Genomic DNA, 23,527 nt, shown 5'->3' with positions numbered 1-23,527 from the left:
TTCTTCAAAGCTACATTCCAAGGGAAGTATGTAGGAGCGGGTTATGTGGATGCTAGAAGGAAGGAGTTCTTGAACTTGACCCAGGGAAACAAATTGGTGGCGAAGTATGAGGCCAAATTTCTGCGCCTTATTAGGTATGGAAGAGTTATGGTGGCAACGAACTACGAGTGTTGCGTTAGGTTTGAGGATGGGCTAAGAGATAGCCTCAGGGTATTGATAGCTCCACAAAAGGAGTGAGTTTTCTCGGAATTGGTGGAAAAAATAAAGATAGCGGAGGAAGTGAAGCGCACAGAGTGCCTGAATCGAGAAAAGGAAAGGGGTAAAAGCAAGAGGGAGGCTGCGACTCCTGGTGTTGGACAGAGGCCTACGGCTAGGGCCAGAGTTGATAGGCCAGTTGGAGTAGGGCCCCCTGCTACTAATCAAGGGGTGCCACCTGTACTGATTGTGGAAGAAGTCATAGAGGCGAGTGTTGGAAGAGAATGAGAGCTTGTTTCGCTTGTGGGTCTATGGAGCATAGGATTAAGGATTGCCCTCGAATGCTAAGTTGAGAACCAGTAGTGGCCCCAAGTGGTGCTCTGCCACTAAGGAGTGGTGAGCTGCCGCCAAGGGGTCCTGGGTAGGCCAGGGGCGGTAACGGCAATGGACGAGGACATGGAGCACCAAGCAAAAATACAGGCCATGTTGAGGCAAGACAGCCAGCGTTGTTCTATACAGCACGTCGTCGAGAGGACGGAGACGCTTCAGAGGCAAATATTGGTACGTGCTTTCACCATAATATGCTATTTACTTAGTTTGGAATTAGAGTGCGCAGCGAGAGCGTGGTGTGGTAGTCTATGTTATACATGTAATATCCCGAATTAGGGCCTAAACAGAATAGTGGTTTCGTGAACACAAATCCGAGACAGAAATAACTATTTTATAATTATTTTTATGTTTATGACATGATTGCATGATTATGTGAAAATTTCGTGATGAAATCCTATGCCTAAAGTGCTTAAATTGAAATTAGGAACTAAATCGAATAATTTGCAAAACTTGCATTCTAGGAGTTTTTAGTATGAAATTGCTTTGGAATATTAATGAGGAGGTCTTAAATAGCAATTTGACCAATTTCAAAGTCTATGGACAAAAATTAGACATGGATGGAATTTTTTTGAAAGTTTAGTAGGAAGGACATTTTAGTCATTTAGTTATTAAAATGAATTAAAAACAAAATTAAAAGCCAATTTTTGTCCATCTTCTTCATTAGGCCAAAATTTCAAGGGTTCTCCATAGCTAGGGTTTGTTTCAAGCTTCCAAGCTCCATAGTAAGTGATTCCAAGCCCTGTTTTTAATGTTCTTTATGTTTTTGGAATTCCGGTAGCTCGATTAAGCTTATGCTAGCAATAATTCAACCTAGGGTTCATATTTGGAAAAATACCCATAGGTGAAATTTGTGTATTTTTGTGTTTTATGATAGAATATGAGGTTTTAAATTATGTTAGAGAACTTGTACTACTCGGTTTTAAGTGAAAACGGCTAAAAGGGCTTAATCGGTAAAAATACCGAATAGTCATAAGTGCATGTTAGAGTGTCAATTTGATGTTGCTACAGAAGGGAAAAATGATTAGCATGTCATAAAACATAAGAATAAGGGATTAAGTTTAATTCCCGAGCCTAGGGGCAAAAGTGTAATTATGCAAAAGTTTAGGGGCAAAAATGTAATTTTGCCAAAGTTCGTATTAAAGACTATTTTGATGAATGTATGTATTAAATAAGATTAATTTGGCATTATAGATTAATAGAAACGAATATTCAAGTCGCGATCGAGGGAAAAATAAAGTTTACGAAGAATAGACTCGATTGCTAATATTTTGTATCGAGGTAAGTTCATGTGTAAATGTAGTAACATAATTGTCATTTTAAGCAATTTAATGTTGTTTATATGATATGATGCTTATTATTATCATGAAATGTTATGTTTTGTAGTTATTGTTGAATAATATGTAATTATGTGAATTACTTGATAAGTATGAACTATCACCGAAGTATCGATTTCGATATTCTGTGGAAGACAGAAAAGATGTGTAATCGAGGAAAAAGCCCATTTGAACCTTGGGAATAGATTAGAATACAAGTGACATATCATTAGGATATTTGAGTTCCGAACTCGTTGAGTTGAGTCCGAGTTCGTGAGATGTAACTAGGCATCCGAACTCGTTGAGTTGAGTCCAAGTTCACTTATGGATGCGAACGCCCGAGCTCGTTGAGTTGAGTCCGAGTTCACTTATGGGCGGGTTACATGGTAGCTTGGCTACATAAGTTCCGCAGGCTATTGAATTTGTCTAGCTGCTGGTATGGCACTTACGTTCATGAAATTCGCGTACTCGAATTATATTCCGATGTGTTCAACGGGTGAATCTTAAGTGAATGAGAAGAATGCCTAAAACGAAGGTGATATATTGGTAAGTGTGGTGAATGAGAAAATTTTACAGGTATGTGCTTAAATCCTCAGGTTGAGAACTTGGTATGATGAAATCGTAGAAAGATATTAAATGCAAATGAAACACGAATGTCTTGATGTTGTTTATGCAAATGATGTTTTATGTGGAATTGCATGATTATGTTACTTGCTATTTGCATGTGAACTTACTAAGCATTTATGCTTACCCCCTCCTTTTCATTCATTGTAGTTGTTGATAAGCCGACTTGAGAATCGAGATAGGTCGAAGACTCGTTCACACTATCCAAAGGCCTAAATTGGTAAAATAGCTTGTGTATTTTGAATGTGCCATGTATGGCAAAATACTCACTTTGTGTAAATGATTTTATGACATGGTTATGGTTTGGTAAGAAAAGGGTTTGTGAATGATTAGCCATATGAATGGCCAATCTAAATCATATATGATGTCATGTATGTTTAAAATGCTATTTAGTCCATGGAAATCTATAGTAAAGTGAAATTTGTTATAAAACAGAACATTGCTGTAGCAATGATGTGAATCTGAAAAATCACTAAAAATAGTAGAAATTGACTTAAATGATGAATAAGTTAAGGAATCAAAGCTTAATGAGTCTATTTTCATATGGATTGAACAAAATAGGTATATGAATTATATTTTATGAGATATTTGAATTTTTGTGAAACAGGGCCAGAGTGATTTCTGGGTCCCCTGTTTTGAATTTAAGAATTCACCATAAATTGTACAAAAATAGTTAGAAGTAATTTTTTATATGTAAAGATTCCTTATTGACTCTAGTTTTAAGAAAAACAAACGGCATAGTCATTGAAATTCTGTACAGAGAGAAATCTGATTCGTAATACATAGAGGTCAGAGAAGTCGAACCCTAAAATAGGGGAGACTTTAATTAATAAACTGTACTGATTGGCCCGACCAAAAATTCTAGAAAAAATTAGTAGATATATATATGAGTCTAGTTTCAGGAAAAATTATGGAATTGGATTTCGAGTTTCGAAACTCAAGATATGAATTTTTAAGCGAATATAACGCAAATTGCCAGCTTGTCTGGAAGTTTTAAAAATAAATTGTTTGAGCTGTATAAGTAATGAATTAAGTCCGTTAACACCTCGTATTCGACTCCATCGACGGTCTCAGGTATGGGGTATTACATTTGGTGGTATCGGAGCAGGTTTAGTTTATTCTCGGACTAATGTGTTGTATGTATGCGTTTTGCTATACATGTCATATATATATTGTGATAGTGTGACAACTTCTGACCTTTTAAATGATTTTTTTTATAGTAAATGGATCCCGATCTAGCTACGACTGATGATGCAGAGAGTAATGCACCAGCATCGGCTAAAGGGGCAGTGCCAACTGAAAATCCACCTCCTACTGTTGGTCAAGGAGGACGAGAAAGGGCTCGGGAAGCCTTTCTCTAGATGATGAATGCCTGGTATACTGAGTTCGTTCCTACAAACCTGAATGCACAACCTCCCCCACCTCCCCCGATTCCTCAACCTGTACCCCCAATGTCTCAATGCGTAGATCTCATGAAATTTCATAGAACTCCAGTTGACAGAATCCATAAGCAAGGGGCCGAAGAATTCAGGGCAAATATTGATGATGATGCCGAGAAAGCAGAGTTTTGGCTTGAGAATTCTATTCAGGTATTTGATGAATTATCTTGTACACCTGAGGAATGCTTGAAATGTGCTATATCATTGTTGAGGGATTCAGCTTATCATTGGTTGAAGACATTGACTTCAGTAGTATCGAAAGAGAAAGTAACTTGGGAGTTCTTTCAAGAAGAATTTCAGAAGAAATACATCAGTGAAAGATTTTTTGATCAAAAGCGTAAAGAGTTTCTTGAATTGAAGCAGGAAACATGATGATTCTTGAATCGAAAGGAGTTCGTCAAAGTTGAGTAAGTATGCTAGAGAATATATTCCTACAGAGGCTAAAATGTGCAGACGATTTGAAGACGGACTCAATGAAGATATCAAAGTATTTGTTGGGATTCTTGAATTAAAAGAAATGGTAGTACTAGTTGATCAAGCTTGCAAGGCTGAAGAACTACTTAAAAAGAAGAAAAAAGTAGAGGCCGGGACTAAAAATTGGAAGAAAAGACCGACGAGCAGTTCATTCTCACAGTAATCCAGAAAATCTAGAAATAAGAATCCTCGTTCACAGGTTTTGGCTGGAAAATCATATGGAAATTTTAAGAAGCAAAATGTGGGTCCTAAATCTCAGACTACTTCTGCGGCTAGTGTGGGAAATACGAGATTTGTTAAGCCCGAGTGCCAGCGGTGTGGCAGAAATTATTTTGGCCCATGTAGAGTGAATGAATGTTTTCAGTGTGGTTCTCCGGATCATTTTATTAGAGACTGCCCAGAGAGAGTCAAGAAAGAAAAATTTCAGAGTGTAAAAGGTAGTGGTGCAGACTCGAGGGGAAGATATTCGAGAAAAGCTGGAAATGAAGCAAGTAGCAAAAATGTAACCATAGATTCAGCAGCTAAATCTAAAGCAAGGGCTCCACCTAGAACTTATGCTATAAAGGCACGTGAAGATGCTTCATCACGTGATGTGATTACTGGTATATTTTCTTTTTATGATATTAATGTTATTGCTTTGATTGATCCCAGTTCTACTCATTCATATGTGTGCATGAAATTGGTGTCTAGTATGAATATAGCTGATGAGAACACAGAATTTATGATTAGAGTGTCGAATCCATTAGGCAAATGTATGATAGTTGATAAAGTATGCAAGAAATGCCTTTTAATGATTCAGGGTCATTACTTTCCGGCCAACTTGATGTTGTTGCCGTTTGATGTATTTGACGTTATTTTGGGTATAGATTGGTTGACATTGCATGATGCTATAGTAAATTGTAAAGAAAATGTTATAGAATTAAAATGTGAAAGTGGTGAAATTCTGCGGGTTGAACCAGACAAATTAGAGGCATTATCTAGTATGATTTCTTCGATGTCGGCTCAGAGATATTTGAGAAAGGGTTATAAAGCTTTTAGAATAAGGTACAGTCACTATGAATTTTTAGTTATGCCATTCGGGTTGACAAATGCTCCTGCTCTGTTTATGGATTTAATGAATCGCATGTTTCGGCCATACTTGGACAAATTTGTTGTGGTGTTTATAGATGACATCTTAATTTATTCAAAAGATGAGACAAAGCATGCTGAGCACTTGAGGATAGTTTTGCAAACTTTAAGAGATAAGCAGCTGTATACTAAGTTCAGTAAAAGTGAATTTTGGCTTCGGGAAGTTGGATTTTTAGGTCATATTGTTTCAGGTGATGGTATACGAGTTGATCCTAGTAAAATTTCAGCCATTGTTGATTAGAAACCACCGAAAAATGTAATGAGGTTAGAAGTTTCTTAGGGCTAGCTGGGTATTATTGATGGTTTATAAATGGATTTTCTATAATTGCTGCTCCTATGACTAGACTACTCCGAAAGGATGTTAAATTTGAATGGACGGAAGAATGTCAATAGAGTTTTGAAGAATTGAAAAAGTTATTAACTGAAGCACCAGTGTTGGTACAACTTAAATAAGGTAAAGAGTTTGTGGTGTATAGTGATGCTTCTCAAAATGGCTTAGGATGTGTACTTATGCAAGAAGGAAAAGTGGTGGCTTATGCTTCGAGACAGTTAAAATATCACGAAAGAAATTATCCGACTAATGATTTGGAATTGGCTGCTATAGTGTTTGCTTTGAAGATTTGGCGACATTATCTGTATGGTGAAAAGTGTCGAGTATATACAGATCACAGAAGTCTTAAGTACTTGATGTCACAGAAAGACTTGAATTTGAGACAGCGAAGATGGTTGGAGTTGTTGAAAGATTACGAGCTTGTTATTGACTATCATCCGGGAAAAGCGAATGTGGTTGCCGATGCTTTGAGCAGAAAGTTGTTATTTACTTTGAAAGCTATGAACACTCAGTTAAAGGTATCAGATGATGGTTCGATTCTAGCAGAGTTAAGAGCAAGACCAATGTTTTTACAAGAGATTTGTGAAGCTCAAAAAAAAATGATCAAGATTTGCAAGCCAAGAGAAAGCAGTGTGAAGCTAATACAGGATCAGATTTCAGAATCGGTTCTGATGGTTGCTTAATGTTTAAAAATCGGATTTGTGTACCAAAAAATGATGAGTTGATTAAAAATATTTTGCATGAAGCACATAATGGTTGTTTGGCAGTTCATCCGGGCAGTACGAAAATGTATAATGACTTGAAGAAAATGTACTGGTGGAGTGGAATGAAAAGAGATATTTTCAAGTTTGTATCAAAGTGCTTAGTTTGTCAAAAAGTGAAAGCTGAACACCAAGTACCTTCGGGATTACTCCAACCTATCATGGTTCCTGAATGGAAATGGGATCGGATTACTATGGATTTTGTATCATGGTTGCCGTTAACTCCGGGGAAGAAAAATGCCATCTGGGTAATAGTTGACAGACTGACTAAATCGGCTCATTTTATTCCGGTACGTACGGATTATTCTCTTAATAAGTTGGCTGAATTGTATATCTGTGAGATTGTTAAACTTCATGGAATACCTTTGTCAATCATTTCGGATAGAGATCCGAGATTTACTTCACGGTTTTGGCAAAAGTTGCAAGAGGCATTAGGTACGAAGTTAAATTTCAACACTGCCTTTCATCCACAAACTGATGGACAATCAGAGAGAGTAATTCAGATTCTTGAAGACATGCTTAGATGTTGCATATTGGAATTTCAAGGTAGTTGGGAAAGGTACTTACCGTTGGTAGAATTTGCTTATAATAATAGTTATCAGACGAGTTTGAAGATGGCACCTTATGAAGCATTGTATGGTTGTAAATGTCAGACGCCATTGTATTGGCCTAAACTTAAGGAAAATCAGATTTATGGAGTTGATCTAATAAAAGAAACTGGAGAAAAGGTGAAAGTGATTCGAGATTGTTTGAAAGCTGCTTCAGATAGACAGAAATCTTATGCGGATTTGAAACGAAAGGAAATTGAGTTTCAAGTTGGTGATAAGGTATTTTTGAAGTGTCTCTATGGAAGAAAGTCCTTAGATTTGGACGGAAGGGCAAGTTAAGTCCGCGTTTTAATGGACCGTATGAAGTAATTGAAAGAATTGGACCAGTAGCTTATCAGTTAGCATTGCCATCTGAATTATAGAGGATGCATGATGTTTTTCACATATCTATGCTACGTCGGTATCGTTCGGATCCTTCACATATAATTTCACCGACAGAAGTTGAGCTACGACTGGATATGACTTACGAAGAAGAACCAATTAAGATTTTAGCTCGAGAAGTCAAACAACTAAGAAATAAAAGTGTCGCTCTCATGAAAGTATTGTGGCAAAAGCACGGGGTAGAAGAGACTACATGGGAACTTGAGGAAACTATGAGAAACCAAAACCCATACCTTTTTATCGGTAAGATTTTCGAGGACGAAAATCCTTAAAGGGGGGGAGAGTTGTAATATCCCGAATTAGGGCCTAAAAGGAGTAGTGGTTTTGTGACCACAAATTCGAGATAGAAATAAATATTTTATAATTATTTTGATTTTTATGATATGATTGCATGATTGTGTGAAAATTTCGTGATGAAATCCTATGCCTCAAGTGCCTAAATTGAAATTAGGGACTAGATCGAATAATTTGCAAAACTTGCATTCTAGGAGTTTTTAGTATGAAATTGCTTTGAAATATTAATGAGGAGTCTTAAATAGCAATTTGAACAATTTCTAAGTCTATGGACAAAAATTAGACATGGATGGAATTTTTTTGAAAGTTTAGTAGGAAGGGCATTTTGGTCATTTAGTTATTAAAATGAATTAAAAACAAAATTAAAAGCCAATTTTTGTCCATCTTATTCATTAGGCCAAAATTTCAAGGGTTCTCCATAGCTAGGGTTTGTTTCAAGCTTCCAAGCTCTATAGTAAGTGATTCCAAGCCCCATTTTTAATGTTCTTTACGGTTTTGGAATTTCGATAGCTCGATTAAGCTTATGCTAGCAATAATTCACCCTAGGGTTTTTATTTGGAAAAATACCCATGGGTGAAATTTGTTTATTTTGGTGTTTTATGATAGAATATTAGGTTTTAAATTATGTTAGAGAACTTGTACTACTCGGTTTTAAGTGAAAACGAGTAAAAGGGCTTAATCGGTAAAAATACCTAATATTCATAAGTGCATGTTAGAGTGTCAATTTGATGTTGCTACAGAAGGGAAAAAATGATCAGCATGTCATAAAACATAAAAATAAGGGATGAAGTTTAATTCCCGAGCCTAGGGGCAAAAGTGTAATTATGCAAAAGTTTAGAGACAAAAATGTAATTTTTCCAAAGTTCATATTAAAGACTGTTTTGATGAATGTATGTATTAAATAAGATTAATTTGGCATTATAGATCAAGAGAAACGAGATTCAAGTCGCGATTGAGGGAAAAACAAAGTTTACGAAGAATAGGCTCGATTGCTAATATTTTGTATCGAGGTAAGTTCATGTGTAAATGTAGTAACATAATTGTCATTTTATGCAATTTAATGTTGTTTATATAATATGATGCTTATTATTATCATGAAATGTTATGTTTTGTGGTTATTGTTGAATAATATGTAATTATGTGAATTACTTGATAAGTATGAACTATCACCAAAGTATCGATTTCGATATTCCGTGGAAGACGGCAAAGATGTGTAATCGAGGAAAAATCCCATTTGAACCTTGGGAATAGATTAGAATACAAGTGACATGTCACTAGGATATTTGAGTTCCGAACTCGTTGAGTTGAGTCTGAGTTCGTGAGATGTAACTAGGCATCCGTACTCGTTGAGTTGAGTCCGAGTTCACTTATGGATGCGAACGCCTGAGCTCGTTGAGTTGAGTTCGAGTTCACTTATGGGCGGGTTACATGGTAGCTTGGCTACATAAGTTCCGCAGGCTATTGAGTTTGTCTAGCTGCAGGTATGGCACTTACATTCATGAAATCTGCTTATTCGAATTATATTCTGATGTGTTAAACGGGTGAATCTTAAGTGAATGAGAAGAATGCCTAAAACGAAGGTGATATATTGGTAAGTGTGGTGAATGAGAAAATTTGACAGGTATGTGCTTAAATCCTCGGGTTGAGAACTTGGTATGATGAAATCGTAGAAAGATATTAAATGTAAACGAAACACGAATGTCTTGATGTTGTTTATGCAAATGACATTTTATGTGGAATTGCATGATTATGTTACTTGCTATTTGCATGTGAACTTACTAAGCATTTATGCTTACCCCCTCCTTTTCATTCATTGTAGTTGTTGACAAGCCGGCTTGAGAATCAGGATAGGTCGAAGACTTGTTCACACTATCCGAAGGCCTAAAGTGGTAAAATGGCTTGTGTATTTTGAATGTGGCATGTATGGCAAAATACTCACTTTGTGTAAATGATTTTATGACATGGTTATGGTTTGGTAAGAAAAGGGTTTGTGAATGATTAGCCATTGGAATGGCCAATCTAAATCATATTTGATGCCATGCATGTTTAAAATGCTATTTAGTCCATGGAAATCTATAGTAAAGTGAAATTTGTTATAAAACAGAATATTCAGTAGCAATGATGTGAATTTGAAAATCACTAAAATAGTATAAATTAACTTAAATGATGAATAAGTTAAGGAATTGAAGGTTAATGAGTTTATTTTCATATGGATATAACAAAACAGGTATATGAATTATATTTTATGAGATATTTGAATATTTGTGAAACAGGGCCAGAGTGATTTCTGGATCCCCTATTCTGAATTTAAGAATTCACCATAAATTTTACAAAAATAATTAGAAGTCATTATTTATATGTATAGATTTCATATTGAGTCTAGTTTTAATAGAAACAAACTTCATAGTCATTGAAATTTTGTATAGAGAGAAATCAGATTCGTAATACACAGAGGTCAGAGAAGTTGAACCCTGAAACAGGGGAGAATTTAACTAATAAACTGTACTAATTGGCCCAACCAAAAATTCTAGAAAAAAATTAATAGATATATATATGAGTCTAGTTTTAGGAAAAATTTACGGAATTGGATTTCGAGTTTCAAAACTCGAGATATGAATTTTTAAGCGACTATAATGTAGATTGCCATCTTGTCTGGAAGTTTTAAAAATAAATTGTTTGAGCTGTATAAGTAATGAATGAAGTCCGTTAACACCTCGTATTCGACTCCGGCGACGGTCTCAGGTACGAGGCATTAAAATACAGCTGTACTAATAGATGGGAATTTCGAGGACGAAATTTCTTCTAGGGGGTAGAGTTGTAACGCCCCGAATTTTTGGCCTAGATGAATTCGGCTTTGGGCTTTGGGTTTTATAAAATTTTTAAGTGAGCAAGAAAATGACAAAAGACATGCTGGCTTTAAGGGTTTAAGGAATTTGAAGTGTCTAGGTTTGTTGGAGAAGTTCTGGGTTCGAGTTTTGTGGCGGAGGAATTTTCATTTAATTATTAAAGGAACTAGGGTTGGGAGTAGTTGGGCTTTTAAATAAAAATAGGGGAAAATGACATCAAAAAGGGCTTGTGGTGAAGTGGCTAAGTGACGCCACTTAGGGTGCAAGAAGGTGGCATTATTGGCTAGCAAGGGGAACCAAGGTTCGTATCCTAGCTTAGTATTTTTAGGAGTTTAATTTGGCCTTCTAGAAGGTTGGAAGTGGTGTGAAGATGGACTCCAAGGGGAGTGTTCAGAAGAGAAAATTTAGGAAATAGATTGGGGAGTTATCAGGGAGAAAAACGAGGAGATAAGAAGGGGGAAGTGATGCAGCTGAATTGGGAATTGAGGGTCAGGCAGTTTGGCTAGAGGCCATAAATATGTGCTGAGTTTGGGATCCTAGGCTAATGCAAAATTTTTCATTTCTTTCTTTAAGTACCGATTGGCTTTTCCATCTTTGCTAGTTGAATCTTTTTCCATTCTTTCTCTCCTCAGATCTCTTTTGATTTACCCTTCGGGTTAACTGATTCCTTCTTCTACCCTTCTTCTCTAGTTTGTGCTAACTAAACCTTATTCACCATATTAGTTTGAAAGCCGAAAAGTCGAATCTCCCTTGGGTCGATTATTCTTTTGGTGTAAGTATCTTATCTCTTTTTCGGTTAGTATTGTTAATACCGAGTACTTCCCTCCCTCACTCTTTCTAATCAACTCTGGTAGGGAATTAGTTTATGATCTCGGATCGTAGCTCTCTACTGAATTGCTCCTAAGGTGTTTTGCGGTTTTGGTAAGTATTCCTCTCTTTTTGGTTAAGGTTGGCCGAATGATCTTAAGTGAGATAAGGGGGTGAATTATGTTGGATGTGAGTCCCCTAGTATTTGGTTTTAATGAGTAAGATCAATGTATATCTAGGAAGTACGTGATCAATGAGAAGCTATTAGGGATTGGTGTTAAGGTAAGGTTAAGGTGAGGTTTCAGTTTATGGGTAGAATATGTATTAAGCATGCGATTAATTGAAGGGTGATATCGTTTGTAGGTTGGTGACTAAGGGAATCGCAACACGCTTGCTTACTAGGTGTGTACATACACTACACACACAGTATGAATCGGCAAAAGCCGAAATGCTGAAATGCCCTGTGAGGGCGCAAACACTCGTAAGGGGGAGACCAATAGGTTGCCTGAGACCCACGGGCGATTTCATGGACTTGGGTTGTGATTTGGCCATACGGGCCAGAATGGGCTAAATGGGCCCGATGGGCTGTTGGGCCCATAATAGGCAAAAACTGAATATTGATGCTATGTGATAGGAATTTGTATGTGAGCATGAATATGAATGTGACTGGGCCTAACGGGCCATATAAATGTGATTTAGGCGTAATGAGCCATATACAGGTGATTTGGGCCTAATGGGGCATATGAATATGATTGGGCTTAATGGGCCAGATACTGGTATGTGAATTTGTTTGGGCGTTGTAAGGGGTTTTGGGCCAAGTATATAATGACTACATAAGACATAATTAATATATTGCGACCGTGGACAAGTCATAGGGTTAAGGTGTAGCAACGGGTATATGCGTGTCTAGGATTGGATCTAGGGAGAGCTTGGTACTTAAACGGTCTTAATGACTCACCTCCTCTTCTCTGGAATCCTACTTGGTGCATAGTATTTATTCATCTTAGCTCGCGGGACTTGTAAACGGGTCAAGGTAAGTGAAAACCATAATTAAAGGAAAATTATCGAAATGCCCCTAAGGGCGAAAATGACCAAAATACCCCTAGGTGTTGAATTTAAGTTTTATGGATGTGACATGTATTCATATGATGTTCTGCTTAGGTTGTATATAGGGTGAGAACTTTGGAACGGGGGAAGTATATGAGGATCGCATGGTTGCCTAATAATCGTGGATCCACCGACGGCTTTTAAAGCCCAATAAGTAATTGAAGGTAGTTCCACAACCGGGCTACCATTGGTGTGTGGGTTGGGTGGGTCGATATTTATATCCGCACATAGTGTGACAGGGGACGGAACTGGTGTGTAGCGGACGAATTATTGGGATGGGATTGCATTGCATGTTTGATGTATGACGATTTTTGAATGCTTTTTTTTTTTTTTTTGTCGAGGGTTGTACACACTGAGTTGCGAAAACTCACCCCCTCTTTTATTTTATTTTCAGGTGATGCTCAGTAAGAGGTTTAATGGTTGGAGGGACTTTGGGTGGTCAGCTAGCAAGATAAATTGGACTTTTTTTTTAAAAGCATACGAGACTCTATTTCATTAAGTACTTTTCAATCTAGATTGTAATAAGGTTTCTTTTTTTATATTATTTGGTTTATTATTTTTATGCGATGTAATTATAAGAAGTTGAACATGGTTTCTTAAACTACAGTATGTTTTTCTACGCTTCCGCAACTCAATTTTAGAATGACATGTTTTCATAAAATCATATGCTTCAAACAAGTGATGTTAATGAGTTTTTTTTAAGTTAATTAAGGTTTCTTTTATTTTAAGAAGTGTTTTCAATAAAAACACGATTTTCACTAAAACACTTCAATGTAACACCCTAGATATGACCATAACGTCTGGGCCGGGTTTGGGGTGTTACATTGACTGAACTAAAAGAATTAAAGTCTCAGTTGAAAGAGTTGACCGATAGAGGATTTACTAGATCGAGTTTCTTACCTTGGGGTAAGACGGTACGGTGAGAATGTGCATTGGTTATTGTCAGTTGCACAAAGTGACTATCAAGAATAAATACCCTCTGCCTCAAATTGATGATTTGTTTGATCAATTGAAAGGAGCTACATGTTTTCAAAGATAGATTTGAGATCAGGCTATTATCAATTGGGAAGTAAAAGACTCAGACATTCCAAAAACTGCATTTAGAACAAGGTACGGCCACTATGAGTTTTTAGTTATGCCTTTTGGATTAACTAATGCACCTGCTATATTTATGGATTTGATGAATAGAATTTTTAGATCGTATTTAGATCGACTTGTTGTCGTATTCATTGATGAAATATTTATTTATTCACGTGATGAATTTGAGCATGCCGAGTATCTAAGAATAGTGCTTCAGACTTTAAAAGATAAGCAATTATATGCGAAGTTTAGCAAATGTGAACTTTGGTTACGAGAAGTCGATTTTCTAGGCCATATAGTGTCAGCATCAGTTATCCAAGTTGATCCAAACAAAATTTTAACTATTTTAGATTGGAAGCCTCTGAGAAATGTTTTTGAAGTCTAAAGTTTTCTGGGACTTGCTGGTTATTATACATGGTTCGTAAAAGGCTTTTCTGTGATTCCAACTCCGTTGACTAAACTACTTCAGAAAGATATGAAATTTTGAATGGTCTGAAAAGTGTTAGAAAAGCTTTGATCAGTTGAAAGTCCTATTGACTGAAGCTCCAGTGTTAGTATAACCTGAATCGGGTAAAGAATTTGTGATCTACAATGATGCTTCATTAAATGGTCTGGGATGTGTTTCGATGGAGGAAGGCAAAGTCATTACTTATGCTTCGATCTGGAACTATCCTGTGCACGATCTGGAATTAGCTACGATTGTGTTTGCTTTGAAAATTTGGCGCCACTATCTATTCAGTGAGAAATGTCATCTTTATTCCGATCACAAAAGTTTGAAATATCTGATGACTCAGAAAGATTTGAATCTACAACAGAGAAGATGGCTAGAGTTACTGAAAGACTACGAAGGTGTTATTGATGATTATCCGAGAAAGGCTAATGTTGCTACTAATGCTCTAAGCCGAAATTCATTGTTTGCATTACGTGCCATGAATACTCATTTAGCTTTTTCTGATGATGGTTCGGCTTTAGCCGAATTGAAAGCGAGACCGCTGTTTTTACAATAGATTATTGATGCTCAGAAAGTTGATAATGAGATAATAGAAAAATGAGCTTAGAGTGATTTAGATTCTGATTCAGAATTCAGAGTTGATAAAGAAGAATGTTTGAGATTTCGAGATCGGATTTGTGTTCCGAAAAATCTAGAGTTGATTCAGATGATTTTGAACAAAGCTCACAATGGTCATTTATCTGTTCATCTGGATAGTACGAAAATGTATAACAATTTGAAATAACATTACTGGTGGTCTAGAATGAAAAGAGATATCTCCGAATTTGTTTCGAAATGTTTAATTTGTCAGCAAGTTAAAGTTGAACATCAAATGCCATCCAGTTTGTTACAATAGATTATGATTCCAGAATGGAAATGGGATAGAGTGAAAATGGATTTTGTTTTGGGTTTTCCCATATCTCCGCGAAAGAAAGATGCTATCTGGGTTATGGTTAATAGATTAACGAAATCAGCTCATTTTATTTCGATACGATTTGATTACTCACTTGATAAGTTAGCTGAGTTATACATTTCCGATATTGTGAGATTGTACGGTGTGCCATTATCTATTGTGTCAGACAGAGATCCGAGATTCACATTACGATTTTGGAAGAAATTGCAAGATGCTTTGGGTATGAAATTTCGCTTCAGTAATACTTTTCACCCGTAAACAGATAGTCAATCTGAGTGGATTATTCAAATTCTTGAAGATATGTTGAGATGTTGCATTCTTACGTTTGAAGGTACGTAGGAACAGTATTTGCCTTTGATTGAATTCACTTATAATAACAGTTTTTAATTAAGCATTAAAATGGCATCGTACGAAGCCTTATATGGTCGCAAATGACGTACACCTTTGTATTGGATTGAGCTTAGTGAGAATAAGATACACGGGGTCAATTTGATAAAAGAGACTAAACAAAAAGTAAAAGTGATCCGAGATAGTTTGAAAACATCTTCTGATCGTCAGAAATCGTGTGAAGACTTTAAATGAAAAGATATTGAATTTGAGATCAGCGTCAAAGTGTTTCTGAAAATGTCTCCGTGGAAAAAAGTACCCCGATTTGGCAGAAAAGGAAAATTGAGTCAGAGGTTCATCGGGTCATATGAGATTATTGAGCGTATCAGGCCGGTTGCTTATAGATTGTTGTTGTCACCTGAGCTAGAAAAGATTCATAATGTATTCCACGTGTCGATACTTCGACAGTATAGATCAGATCCATCACATGTGATTTCTCCGTCTAAGACTGAAATTCAATTGGATATGACCTACGAAGAAGAACCGATCCGTATATTAGCTTGTGAGATTAAAGAATTGAGAAATAAGAAAATTTCGTTAGTAAAAGTAGAGTGGCATCAGCATGGTGTTGAAGAGGCTACGTGGGAGTCTGAAGATGTTATGAAAGGCAATTTCCAAATCTGTTCAATGGTAAGATTTCTGGGGACGAAAATTCCTAAAGGGGAGAGTTTAACAGTCTAGTTTAGACCCTAGTCGAAATAGTAGTTCTGGGACTACAAATCTGACTCAGATCAACTCTAATACCATCTTTCGATACCACATGTCCAAAAAATCCTACTTCTCGAGGTAAAAACTCACATTTGCTAAACTTAGCGAACAACTATTTTTACGTAAAGTCTGGAAAACAACTCTCAAATATTGGACATTCTCTATCTCATCTCGTGAATATATCAGAATGTCATCAATGAAAACAAGAAAAAATCTGTCTAAATATGACTTGAATATTTTGTTCATCAAATCCATAAACACAACAGGTGCATTGGTCAAACCAAATGGCATAATAAGAAATTCATAATGCCCATACCTTGTTCTGAAAGTAGTTTTCATCACATGCGAGTCTTTAACCCGTATTTGATAATATCCAGAATGGAGATCAATCTTTGAGAATACTATCGCACCTTTCAACTGATCGAACAAATCATCTATGCGTGCCAATGGATATTTGTAACAGCTCGATTTAGACCCTGGTCAGAATAGTGGTTTCAGGAACACAGATCTGAGCCAAAAAAATATTTTAATATTAATTTTCGTGCTTATAATATGTGAATTGACATGTGTGGAAGTTTCGTATGAAAATTTGTTCATTTGTGTGCTTAAATTTGAAAAAGGACCTAATCGCATAAAATGTAAAAGTTGCCTTCTATTTGTTAAAGTGCCTAATTACTATGTCTCTTTAATTTTGAGGTCCCTATGTGGTTATTTGACCATGGAATGTATTGAATGACATTAATGGATATTAATTGGTAGAGTTTTAAATGTATATTATAAGGTTATAATAGTAAATTGTGTATTAATGTTTATTAATTAAAAAAAACATAATATTGACTTCATTTATTCATTATTTGGCCGAATATATCAAAGGAAAAAGAAAGAAAACTCAAGCTTAGGGTTTGGCTAAGAGATTTGGTGATTTAGGTATGTATTTTGTTTGGTTTTTGATAATTTCTAAGTTTTTGTAATCGTTGCTTAGTAATCTATCAAGCCTATGCCCTAATTTCTGATTTTGTTGATGATTTTGAGTAATGCCATTGTTGATAATGTGAGCTTTTTGAAGTTTGATGATAGTAAATGAAATATATGTGTTAGATTACTAAGTTATGCCTTTGAATTTTTGATGAATTTGAGTAATTTGGACTAAATTGTAAAAAATGAGATTTTGAGGGACTAAAATATGAAAAATGAAATATATGGGCTTATTTGAATACTATGAGAATTTGGCTTAACATGGGTATATAGAAATTTTGTGTATTTTGTGATTTTGTTTATGAAGGACTAAAGTGTCAAAATGTGAAAATGTGAGGGCTAATTTGTAAAATGCCCTAAATGTTTATTTATGGATTTAACTGGATGATTTGGTGAATAAAAGGGTTAAATTTGAACGTCTTTAGATCAAAAACCAAAGAAAACAAATTTAGATAGGGGAAAGTCGAAAGTCGTCGAGTAGTCGACTTAGTTCTCCCCAATTTGTACGAGGTAAGTCAATATACAAATAAACAGGTTTGAGTTGATTTTTTATATTTATATGACATTGAAATGTGAGAGCTCAATATGTGATATCTGAGAAAATTCTGATAATGTGACGATGTCCGAAGAGTCCCGTATGAACCATAGGAATAGTTAGGATACTTATCTCATGACATAGGATCCGATATGTGTTTTCGTGGACCACGTCTGGGACGTTTGTAATATCTTAATTTTGGGCCTAGTCGGAATAGTGGTTTCGTGACCACAAAATCCGAGATAGAAATAATAATTTTATGATTATTTTGAGGTCTATGATATGATTGCATAATTGTGTGAAAATTTCGTGAAGAAATTTTATGCATAAAGTGCTTAAATTGAAATTAGGGACTAAATCGAATAATTTGCAAAACTTGCATTCTAGAAGTTTCTAGTATGAAATTGTTTTGAAATATTAATTAGGAGGTCTTAAATAGAAATTTTACCAATTTCTAAGTCTATGGACAAAAATTAGACATGGATGGAATTTTTGGAAAGTTTAGTAGTAAGGGCATTTTGGTCATTTAGGGGTAAAATGAATTAAAATACAAAATTAAAAGCCAATTTTGCTCATCTTCAACCCCATGGCCGAATATAGCAAGGAGAAACCATGGCTAGGGTTTTCCAAGCTTCCAAGCTCGATTGTAAGTCCGTTCTAGCCTCGTTTTAATGATTTTTACATTTTGGAGTCCCTTAGCTCGATTAAGCTTATGCTAGCAATAATTCAACCTAGGGTTCATATTTGGAAAAATACCCATAGGTGAAATTTGTGTATTTTGGTGTTTTATGATAGAATATGAGATTTTAAATTATGTTAGACAACTTGTGTTACTCGGTTTTAAGCGAAAACTAGCAAAAGGGCTTAATCGGTAAAAATACCTAATAGTCATAAGTACATGTTAGAGTGAGAATTTGATGTTTCCATAGAAGGGAAAAATGATCAGCATGTCATAAAATATAAGAAAATAGGCTGAAGTTTAATTTACGAGCTTTGGGGCAAAACTGTAATTTTGCCAAAATATGATTTTGGGTCAATTTGAATAATGTGAGTCCTAATTAGACTATATTTTAAATGATAGAGCAAGGAAAAGCTGAAATTGGGTAAAATGGAAAAATACCAAGTTGTGGACGAAATGGTAAAAGTAGCCATTTTAGCATACGAGGTAAGTTCATGTGTAAATAATGTAGCATAATTGTTATTTTAAGTTATTGATGTTAATTATATGATATGCTGATTTTTTATCGTGAAATATTATGCTTTCGGTTAATGTTGAGTAATATGCAAATTATGTTTACTACTTGATAAATATGATTTGCTACCGAGTATCGATTCGATATTCCATGGAAGACGGCAATGTGAGATCGAGGAAAAAGCCGTTTGAACCTTAGGAATAGATTAGGATACAAGTGACATGTCACTAGGATGGTTGAGCATCCGAACTCATTGAGTTGAGTCCGAGTTCACTTATGGATGCGAATGTCCGAACTCGTTGAGTTGAGTCGAGTTCGTGAAATGTAACTAGGCATCGAACTCGTTGAGTTGAGTCCGAGTTCACTTAGGGCGGGTTACATGATTTCTTGATTACATATGAGGCACTTATGTGCAAATTATCCGTGTATCCGAGTTGTATTCGATGTGTTCAACGGGTGAAATTTCTAGTGAAATGAAAGAACACTTAAGATGCAAGCGACGTTTTGGTAAGTGTTGTGAAATGGACACTTTGGACAGGTATGTTCTTAACCCTCGGGTTGATAATAGATACAACAACGATAAGGTAGTAAGATGATGAATGATGTTTAGAAATATGATATATGTTTTGGTGATACCATGCTAAAGTTGTTTGGTATATTTGTATTGTTATGTTACTTGTTATTTACATATGAACTTACTAAGCATTTATGCTTACTCCTCCTCTTTATTTACTATAGTTTTGAACAAGCCGACTTGGGAATCGGGACGGTCGAAGGTTCGATCACACTATCCAAAGGACTTTCATCTGGGTAAATGGCTTGTAAAACTTAAGTATGGCATGTATAGCAATATATTTATTTTGTGTAAATAATTTTATGATATGGCCATGATTGGTTGAGAAAATGTTTGATATTGATAAGTCATGGTGATGGTTAAATTTAGATCATGTTTGATATCATGGAAGTTTAATAGGTTATCTAGTTCATAACAACTCATGAAAAGATGAAATTTGCCTTAAAACAGAATATTGCTGCAGCAATGACATGAATTTGAAAAATCACTAAAAATAGTATAAATGGAATTAAATGATGAGCAAGTTATGAAATTGAAGCTTAATGAGTCTATTTTCATATGGATAAAAAATAAACAGGCATATAAATTATACTTTATGAGATATTTGAAACCTTGTGAAACATTGCCAGAGTGATTTCTGGATCCTCTATTCTGACTTTAAAAATTCATAATAAATTGTAAAAAAATAATTAGAAGTCATTCTTTATATGTACAGATTCCTTATTTAGTCTAGTTTTAATATAAACAAACCTAATAGTCATTTAAATTCTGTATAGAGAGATATCTGGTTCGTAATACATAGATGTCAGAGCAGTCGAACCCTGAAACAGGGGAGACTTTAACTAATAAACTGTACTAATTGGCCCAACAAAAAATTCTAGAAAAAAATTATTAAATATATATATGAGTCTAGATTTAGGGAAAATTTATGGATCTTGATTTCGAGTTTCGTAACTCGAGATATGATTTTTCTGGTAACTGTGACGCTAGTAGCTAGAAAGCTGTGAATGTAGAAACAAAAGATTTGAAGTTCTTAATTTGATAAATTATGTTCGGTAACTCCTCAAGCTCGACTCCGGCGACGGTTTCGGGGGTGGGGGCATTACAACGTTGGCATCGACTTATGATTTATGTGTAAGACCATGTCTGAGACATTGGCATCGTATTTGAATTAGTGTAAGACAATGTCTAGGACAATGGCATCGATATTTGATTACATGTAAGACCATGACTGAGACGTTGGCATTGTACGAGCTTTCTGAGCTATCCGTGTGTCCTTATGATTCCGACCGGTTCAACAGGCATTCCAAGAAATGAATGATTATATGAAATGTGTATCTGATTCAGGTACTTTTGAAATTGAGTATCACATTTGATGTTGAAAGGCAAGTATATGTATCTTTGTGATCAAGTGATTATATGTGACAAAAGTATGGGAAAATATGCTAAATGTGCAAATGAATGGGGAATATATGAAATGTTTTTGAGCTATGTTGTTTGTGATAGCATTTGGTTAAGGAGTATATGGATATTATGATGCTTATATGTTTATATTGTTAAGTTTATTTGTATATGGCTTGCTAAGCTTTTGAAAGCTTACTTTGTGTGTCTTTCAACTGTTTTATAGATATCGTAGCTACTGGGAGCACGAGGATCATCGAGGATTGTCACCACACTATCAAAATTCATTTTGGTACCTTTTGAAAGTGTGTATATCGAAGTATGGCATGTATAGGCTTGAAGTAATTGTTTATGTTTTGGTAATGTGTATATCTAGCCATGTGATTTGGCTTGGTTTTGGTAATGAATATGAATGAGTTTTTGGTATGAATTATGTGATACAATTTTGTCTTTATGATATATTTTTGATTGGTCAAAAGAATTGGTCAATTTGGTAAGTTCTGATATGTGCCTCTTATGGAATTTGGTAAGAATTTGGCATGAGAATGAATGAGGTAAATTGATGTTACAAATCATATGTTTTGGTATGACTTTGGCTTATGAATGTTATGTTTTTTATTTTTGAATTATGAATGAAATAGGTTGATGAATATATGATATGAATAATGTATGATATTGATTATGAAATGGTTGAAATTCAATTGTAGCCTATTTGACGATTGTAGGGAGGACCCTTAATGGGTGGCAAATTGGCCTTGTAAATGGCCTATTTTTGCCCACATAGGCGTGTGTCTCAACCGTATTGCTCAATGGCCATTTTGAAACGGGCCTGGGCAGACCCCACGTTTGTACACACTGGTGTGTGCTAGGCCATGTGATCAAGTCAGTTTCGAGCATGTGCTAGACACACAGGCGTGTGACTGGCCGTGTGACCCAAGTTAGTAGCCTCCCTAATTTTCACATGGTCTAGTACACAGGCGCGTCTTGTGGACGTGTGGACAAGTCAGTATGTATATCCTGTTTTGTCACGGCCTAAACACACGGGCGTGTCTAATGCCGTGTGAGGCACACGACCTGTTCACACGGGCAAGTGATCTGTACAACTTTGAAAAATGTTTAAGTTTTGAAAAATTTTGTATTAGCTTAGTTTAGTCCCGGCACCTTTTTAATGCATGTTTAAGGTCTCGATGACCTATATAAGGGACTCTATTGTAATGTTTGACTATGATTGTCGATGATGTATATGAATTGTTTGTAAAATGTTCGATTTGTCTAGTAAAGCCTTTAACCCTAGTCCAGTGACGGATACGGGTTAGGGGTGTTACAATATTTGTTCTTGATCATGACTTTATTAAGCTGTTGATAGTCAATACACAATCTTATAGACTCGTCCTTTTTCATAATGAACAAAACAAGAGCACCCCAAGGAGAAAAGTTGGGTCATGCAAAACCCCTATCTAACAATTCCTGTAACTGAGCTTTCAACTCTTTCAGTTCTATAGGTGCCATTTTATACGGAGCTATCGATATCAGAGATGTTCCCGGCATTAACTCAATGGCAAACTCAACCTCTTTGTACAGTGGTAATCCTAGTAATTCTTTAGGGAATGCATCGGTGAACTCACATACAATTGAAATTGATTCTAACTTCAATTTTGAAACCCTGGAATCAAATATATAAGCAAGATATGATTCACAACCCTTTTTAACATATTTTTGTGCCATTATAGCTAAGATAACATTAGATGTACCATCCAATCTATCTGATTCAATACGGATCCTTTCACCATTTTGACATTTTAACACGATATGATTTCTTCTATAGTTCACAACAGCATCATACAAAGTTAACTAGTCCATACCCAAAATCATATAAAACTCATCAAAGGGTAATAATATCAAATCAACTGGCAAGTTACAACCCCGAATCATCAAAGTACAGTTTTTACAGACTTTATCAACTAATACATACTGACATAGAGGGTTCGTTACTTTAACCATAAATTCACTAGACTCGAAAGGTGTAACACCCCTAATCCGTATTCTTAGCCAAAATAGGGTTACGAGGTATTACTAATCAATCACAACATGATTCATACATATACACATTCATAATCAAAATACATTCAAACCATTCACATTTTCCCTTATAAGGCTCTACGAGACCTTAAAACATGCTTTGAAGTGGTTCAAGACTAAACCGATAACATTTGCAAACTTTAAGAAACTTAGGAAATTTTCTTTAATTTCAGGGCCACACGCCCGTGTGAACAGGCCGTGTGCCTCACACGGCCACAAGACACGCCTGTGTCACAGATCGTGTGAAAACAGAGCATACATACTGACTTATACCACACGGTCGAGGACAGGTTCGTGTGCTAGGTCGTGTGAAATCTAAGGGGGTTACTGACTTGGGTCACACGGCTGACCACACGCCCATGTGCTAGCCCGTGTACTACACATGTCCAATAGACACGCCTGTGTGTCTAGGCCGTGTCAAAACTGTAGGGTATTCTAACTTTAATTTGAAGGGTACCCCAGGGGACACACGGCCGTGTAACATGACCGTGTGT

The 23,527-nt window shown here is 35.8% G+C and overlaps 1 pseudogene; it reads left to right on the top strand.

Moving 5' to 3' along the window:
* The first annotated feature begins 639 nt into the window (after positions 1 to 639).
* LOC108471413 (60S ribosomal protein L18a-2-like) overlaps positions 640 to 23,527 on the top strand; it is a 41,796-nt pseudogene continuing 18,908 nt past the window's right edge.

Source organism: Gossypium arboreum, chromosome 11 (assembly GCF_025698485.1).
Source record: "Gossypium arboreum isolate Shixiya-1 chromosome 11, ASM2569848v2, whole genome shotgun sequence".
Classification (NCBI taxonomy): domain Eukaryota; kingdom Viridiplantae; phylum Streptophyta; class Magnoliopsida; order Malvales; family Malvaceae; genus Gossypium; species Gossypium arboreum.
The sequence above is the reverse complement of the archived record's forward strand: the minus strand, read 5'-3'. Positions and strand labels throughout refer to the sequence as shown.